This window comes from Babylonia areolata, chromosome 31 (genome assembly GCF_041734735.1).
Source record: "Babylonia areolata isolate BAREFJ2019XMU chromosome 31, ASM4173473v1, whole genome shotgun sequence".
Classification (NCBI taxonomy): Eukaryota; Metazoa; Mollusca; class Gastropoda; order Neogastropoda; family Buccinidae; genus Babylonia; species Babylonia areolata.
This window is the reverse complement of record NC_134906.1, coordinates 25,279,435-25,286,655: the sequence shown is the minus strand read 5'-3', so window position 1 is coordinate 25,286,655 and position 7,221 is coordinate 25,279,435.

Sequence of the window (7,221 nt, the reverse complement as noted above, 5' to 3'; positions counted from 1 at the left end):
CCCCCCGGCAAGTTATTAAGACACTGTAAGCGCTTGTGCCAACACGATCTGATAAAACAACAATAAGATAGCAGCAGTGCTTAGGTTCCTTTCTTTTTGTGAGTGTGTGTGTGTGTGTGTGTGTGTGTGTGTGTGTGTGGACGTCACTGCAATACCAGGGGAACGGGGGTGGTGTTATTCGCTTCGTACAACCTCTAAAAGCAGAATGAACCAGCTTCAGAAAAAAAACAGCCGCCCATCTTACCTGTATAGTATAACTGAATAGTACACATCTGCACTTCAGGAAAAACACACACACACACACACACACACACACAACAGCAACAACACAAGTTTGGTTTATCTCTTTGTAATTTTGATTACATGTAATTCTTTTTCTTTTCTCCTTTTTTTTTCAAATTTGCTTTGTATTTTTTTTTCCACAAAACTGGACAAAGACAAAACAGATCTTCTCTCTCTCTCTCTATCTCTCTCCCTCTCTCTCTTTGTGGGTTGTGAAGAAAAGAGCAAACAGGCCCATTTAGCTTTTTTTTCTTTTTCTCTCCTATCTTCCTGTGCTTATCTGATTCACATACTCCAGAATCTGTACGCATAGTATTGATCTACGTTTCTTCCACGATTTTCTTCTTCCATTTTGTTTTCTGTTATGTGGACGTGTATTCAACGAGAATCTCCCCCCCCCCCCCCCCCCCCCCCCCCCCCCCCCCCCCCCCCAAAAAAAAAAAAAAAAAAAAAAAAAATAAAAAAAAATAAAATACATAAATGAAAGTTTAAAAAATAAATAACAATAATAAACAAATAAAAATAATAACAAATACACAAATCAAATAAAAACACAAAATTATTTTTTTCTAAATCCTATAAATGTACACGATGAAAATATGTCAGCAGTGATGAAAACAGTGATTTTTTTAATTATTTTTAATTAATTAAAAGGAAAGAAAGAAAAATACTCACATAGCAAAGTCCACAGAAGAAGCAACACAACTCCCCACCAGACTGACGACGACGACGACGAAGACGAAGACGACGACACACGTAGTAAACAACAACCAACACCACCACCAACACCAACGGGTCTCGAACTCGAACCCATCGCCGTTCCGCTCACCCACCACACACAACACAACACACCACCACCACAGCAGCAGCGACAGTCCCAAAGAAGAAAATAATCCACGCGGCCACCAGCTAACAACACCACCACACACCGCTTCGATACATCATGATCATCCCACCCCGGAGAATGGAACAGGTTTGGCACAAAACACACACTTTTATAGTAATCGTCCACCCGCGATCACCACCACCGCTACTTCTCCAAGACACGTGTGTAAGAAGGAGGCTGATCACTGATGACTGCTCGTGACGAGTCCGGAGTTTTGTGAAAGATAACAACGAACGGAAGCTTGGTAGTGATATACCCACAACCCCACACGACCGCTGAAGCTAACATTTTAAAAAAAAGTTTCTTCCCTTTCAAGAACGGCGCGTGGCGGTCTACGCCTTGTATCCGTCTTTCCACCGAAAACCTGTAGTAGTCGTAGAAGTAGTAGTACTGTCTCCACTTTCTCTCGCTCTCTCTTGTCTACGACGTACCCACGCTCCTTGCTCGTGCTATGTATCTCGAAGACCTCCAGTAGACTGTTGCTAGAAGGATAGAGAGAGAGGAGGGTGGTGGTGAAGGAGGAAGTCACGATACGAGGAGAGGGCAGTGTTGGCTTGTGGGGGGGGAGGAGAGGCGTGGAGGGCGGAAGGGGGGGGGGGAATAAAAGGGGAGGTAAAAATTTGCTGGAAGGGAATGGGGGTGGAGTGGGGGGCGGGGAGGGGGGGGGGTTAACGGATGGTAAAAGGTGATGACGAACCGCAACAGCTGGGAGGGGGGAAGGAGGGGGGCACAGGGGAGTGTGTGTGTGTGTGTGTGTGGGCGGGGGGGGGGGAGGGGGGTGGAGACGCAGGGTCACCACCACTCCTGTCTCTCCTCACTCCACCCTGTCTCTCTCTCTCTCTTACGTCTCTCACTCTTTTTTTTTTTTTCCCTTATTCACTCCCCTACCCCGCCGCCGCCGCCGCCTGGCTTCTTTGTCAAAGTCTCTCCTCCTTATTACGCCCCCACCCCCTCACTTTACTCCTCCCCCCTTCCTTCCTTCCTTCCTTCCCCCCCACGGCAGATTCCCACGCATCACCCAAAACCCCCGACGGGTGAAGCCACTCGAGAGACAAGAGCAGCTTGAAGAAGAAGTAAAAAGGGAGGGCTCGGTGGGCTGGAGAGGCGAGAGAAAAGAAAACCAACAGGAAAGGTAGGGCGGCAGGGCACCACTGATTTCGTAACGTGCCCCCCCCCCCCCCCCCCCCCCCCCCCCCCCCCCCCCCCCCCCCCCTTTTTCCTTTCTTCCTTCCCTCACACACACACACACACAAGCACGCGCCCAGGAGAGGGAGGGAGAGAGGGGGGGAGTGCGGTAACGACCAGGTCTTTCCATTCTTCCTCCCCCCCCCACCCCCCACCACCCCTGCCTCACTCACCAGCCGAGAGGTGCCATATCTTTCAACTTTCTTTTCTTTTCTTTTTTCCTTTTTCTTTCTTTCTTTCTTCACGCCCAAAACCCTCGCTCCCCTTATGACTATTGTTGCTTGCAGTGATCTCGTTTCGCATGATTAGACACCACTGCCTGTCCCCCCCGTCACGGCCTGCTTGAAGGGGGAGTGGGGGCGTGGGGTGGGGGTGTGGGGGGGAGGGGGGGGGCGACAAAGCGTGTTCAGTCACGGGTGAAACAGCTCATCATCGCACGTACTGGCGCTGTGGTGACGACAGAAGAGGGGGCGGGGGGGGGGGGGGGGGGGGGGGGGGGAATTAATCCACTCGTTATTGCGTTCACACTTTCTCGGGTTTGAAAGAATGGGAGTTGAAGGGGGAGGGGGGAATGACTTGGTACACACGTTGCACTGCACAACAAACAACTCCCCCCCCCCCCCCCCCCCCCCACACACACACACCCCACCCCCCTTTTTTTTTTCTCTCTCTAAAGCCAGTTGCCACTTGTTTTTTGTTGTTGTTTTTTTTCTAAATCGAAAGCTTCACCAGTACGATAAAGTTAACCTTGAAATAATGTCTCTCCTTGGTCTATTGTATCCTGTGGAGAAAAAAAAAATCGTTTGTGATCAAAAACCTGCTGTTATCTCTCAGTAAGAAATTGATTCGACTTATTCGTCTGGCTGGCTTATTTGTCTGGCTATTTGTCCAACAATCCTCCTTTCTCCCCCCCCCCCCCCCCCCCCACCCCCCTCTCTCTCTCTCTCTCAGGAATTTCACCAAACTCTTCTTCAGTATATATATATATATATATACATATACCCGTTATCGAAAGTCTTCTTAATTTTTTTTTTCTTATTCAGTTTTATCCGTCACGTATTCTCTCTGGAAAAAGAAATGTCGGTTGTTGTTGTTTTTTAAATCTATCAACGCTGACCTGCTTTCGACGTATCATGGTTGTCGTCTTCTCGTTTTACTCTTGAGATTAATCGCCCTTAAAAATACATACATATATACACAGTACGTGTGTAACTACGGTAAGAAAAAAAAAAAAAAAAAAAAAAAAGTTAACCACCCTTTCATAATTTTCTACCATTGAATCAGCTGGTGTTTGTTTACTCTATTTTCCACAGCTTAAGAAACAAACAAACAAACAAAACTCGGTCACAAAATGACGACGTACTCATTACACTAAGCTACGACTCTTTACCTGCCTGTACTTTCCTACCTGTTTCTGGCTTTTAACTTTTTGTGTTTCTACCAAAATCAAAATCACTTCAAATTCAAATAAAGCAAATCGACTGTAATGGGTTGCTTTTACACCATCCCCTATCTCCAAACGCTCCCCCCCCCCCCCCCCCCCCCCCCCCCCCCCCCCCCCCCCCCCCCCCCCAAAATACTTGCTTTCGGTATCCAATCACCCTGTAACGATTCAATCCAAAATCACTCCTGTTTGTGTGTGTACATACATTGTATGTCACGCGCAATTCTGATTCAACGCTACCTATATCCGGCCTGCACAGCAATAATAAACATGTCATCCCGATCACGACAACACAGACTGAGTGACTATTACGTCCGCCCTCTCAAGAGCCAGGCCAGCCATCTCTATTCATGTTTTATCTACGAAACCCCGACTTCCCCCCACTTGGCTGCGATAGAAGGATAACAACTTTTGAAGCGTGTTTATTCCAATGCGGATGATACGTTCGCTTGAGTACGGTAAAAAGGCTACAAAGTGTGAATCGATTGCGATCAGAAGGGGGAAACAAGCTGGTATACCCGGGTACGATGGAATTTATCAACATTTTAGAACCCCTTCAATAATCCAAACAGCAGATCACCATAATTAGAACGCGTTAATGATCACCACCATCATCATAATTATCAATCATCCTCCACCATTCTTGTGGCAGAATAATTTACACGTGAACACGTTTCAAGTCAAGACATGGAACGAGGGAGGTGGAGGGGGGGAACTGATTTTCAGTGAGTCTCAAAACTTTTCTGGGTAAATATTTGCCCAACACCTGTTTAACACAGAAACACAACCTGCGGTTTCCACCCACCCCCCCAGCACTGTCCTGCTGACTGGGTATAATATCTAGAACCGTCGGTCTAATAACAACTTGATTTTCAAACCTCCCAAAGGGCAAGCTCACCGCAAACGCAGCCCTCGCGTTCCCAGATCATGAGCACACACAGATCCTCATCTACCCGCCAGCCTTGAGAACAGAAACATTAAATACACTCTCATCCCCTCTGTCCTTTTGCCCTCCACACAACCTGCCGATCAACAGTAGCACACACAGCTTGTCACAACGGGACAAACCCACAGCTCTGAGACGAAGAAGAAGAAAGCACGGATAGAAGCGAGACACACACACACACACACACACACAGTCACACATACACACTCACAGATAGATCATCAACAAGGCGTAACAGGGGCCACAAACACAAACCACCAATTATCTCTCCTCGGGAGAGAAGCAGCCAATTATCTCCTCCCCACCCTTATTTAGAGGACCCCGGCAATTATCTCCTTGGTCCGTGTTGAGAGAGAGAGAGAGAGAGGGGGGGGGGGCGGGGAGAGGAGAGACAGAGAGGGAGAGGAGAGGACAGGACGGACACCTACAACCAGCGCCCCCTGACGGATAATAACGAGACACACCGTGGACTTCCTGTGGCGCAGGGCGGCCAGCGTGTTGTCCAAGTGTGAATTTCCTCAGCCAAGGGTCTGCCCTGCCCTGCCCTGCCACACCCACCCCACTACCAGCTCCACAGCTGTGCTCGTATCGTACTGCATTCCTCGACACTCATTCCCCCCCGCCCCCGCCCCCCAACACACACACACCCCTTCCCCCTCCCCACTATAAGGCCGGGAAGAAGTTCTGTTTTGTTTTCGTTTTTGGCTTCTAGTGTCCCCCCCCCCTTCCCCCCTTTTTGCGCAATTGTTATAAAGTCGTTTCTTCCGTTTCTTCAAATCATGGTCATAACGTTCTTCTTTCAGAGTGGTTTATATGGAGTCTTTGTCATTCGTAATCAACTATCACAGTACCTCATTAACAGACAACACACTCCATCTCCGAAGACAAATCTCCCTCTCCACCCACTAAGACATCCCCACCCCACCCCCCACCCCTGCCCCCTACATCCCCCTCCCCTCCTCTCTAAAGAACCTGAACTTAGTGGATGAACGAACCTTCTGTCGTCGCAAACAACACCCCCCCAAACCATCCGCTAGTAACCCCAGGTCATGTTCCTGACACAAATCTTACCTCACTCACCCATCTGTCACCCGCCTAAAAAAAACAGTAATACCGATTCCACAGTCCAAGTACTCTTCAAGATTTCAAACATAAAATAAAACAGAAATAACCACCAAAATTCTCTCTCATCGCGTCACGTACGATCATCGCCTAGACCAGACTACCAGGCACCTTGGATCACATGCACAAAAACTTCCTCAGAAAAAAAAACACGGTGCACAGTCAGCAGCGACCCGCACAAACAATGCTATCCTGTTTCGACACACACCATCACCCACACACAACCCTCTGCGAACCCTCCAATCCCAGCGCGTTTTAGTCAGCATCAACCGATGACTGTTCGTGACGACTCGTGACTCGCGATGACCGTCATCAACCCGGAAATCGGAATTGAAATCGAGACCGTGGGCTGTCCACAACACTATCTTTATGTGCGCTCAAAACAATTATACGTATTACTAGAGAGAGACAGACAGACAGAGACAGAGACAGAGTGCGTGCTTGTGTGTGTGTGTGTGTGTGTGTGTGTGTGTGTGTGTGTGTGTGTGTGTGCGTGTTTGTGTGTGCGTGCTTGTGTGCTAGTGTGTGTGTGTGTGTGCTGGTGTGTGCGTGCTTGTGTGTGCGTGCTTGTGTGTGTGCGCGCGTGTGCTTGTGCGTGCTTGCGTGTGTGTGTGTATGACTACTGCTTCCTCTGCTACTACTTCTACAACTATTATATATATATATATATATATATATATATATATATATATATATATATATATATATATGCTCATTGCTGTTGCTTCCACAACTTAAAACCTCCAACACTATATGAAATAAGAACAAGCACGCGATCACAGTTATAACAAGATAATATGGTTCATCAGCCGTCATGTTAAAATTTGAAGCGCAACGTTGTGAGCACAGTATTAGCTTTAAGCTTGTTGATGCTCCTTTGTCTTTGTCTTTGCGTTGTAATCACGTGCACTGCTGAACAACTAATGATTATCTGAACCATCACAGTTCTTGACTGGTAACGCGATGATTTATTAACTTTTTTTTTTTTTTTATACCGCCAGAGCCTAAAATTAAAGCTATTTAGGCACTAACTGACCTGCATGCTATTTTAACTCTCTCCATACGGACGGCGAAAGAGACGACGTTAACAGCGTTTCAGCCCAATTACCATCATCAAAATATTGCAAGCGGAAGGCTCTTATACTGAAGAGGTGAATGTTGACAAAGAATACCACAATTCTGACGACGGAAGCTAAAGGTTGGGTCATTCAGACACCCACTGGACATCCGAGAGGTCTGTGTAGAGGAGAAGAGAGGACTGGCCGTACTAAGTGAGTTAAAAAAAGGATCATTATATACACGAACTAAATATAAGATCTGCCTGGCAATGAAAATAAAGAACAAGAAAAGTGCAAA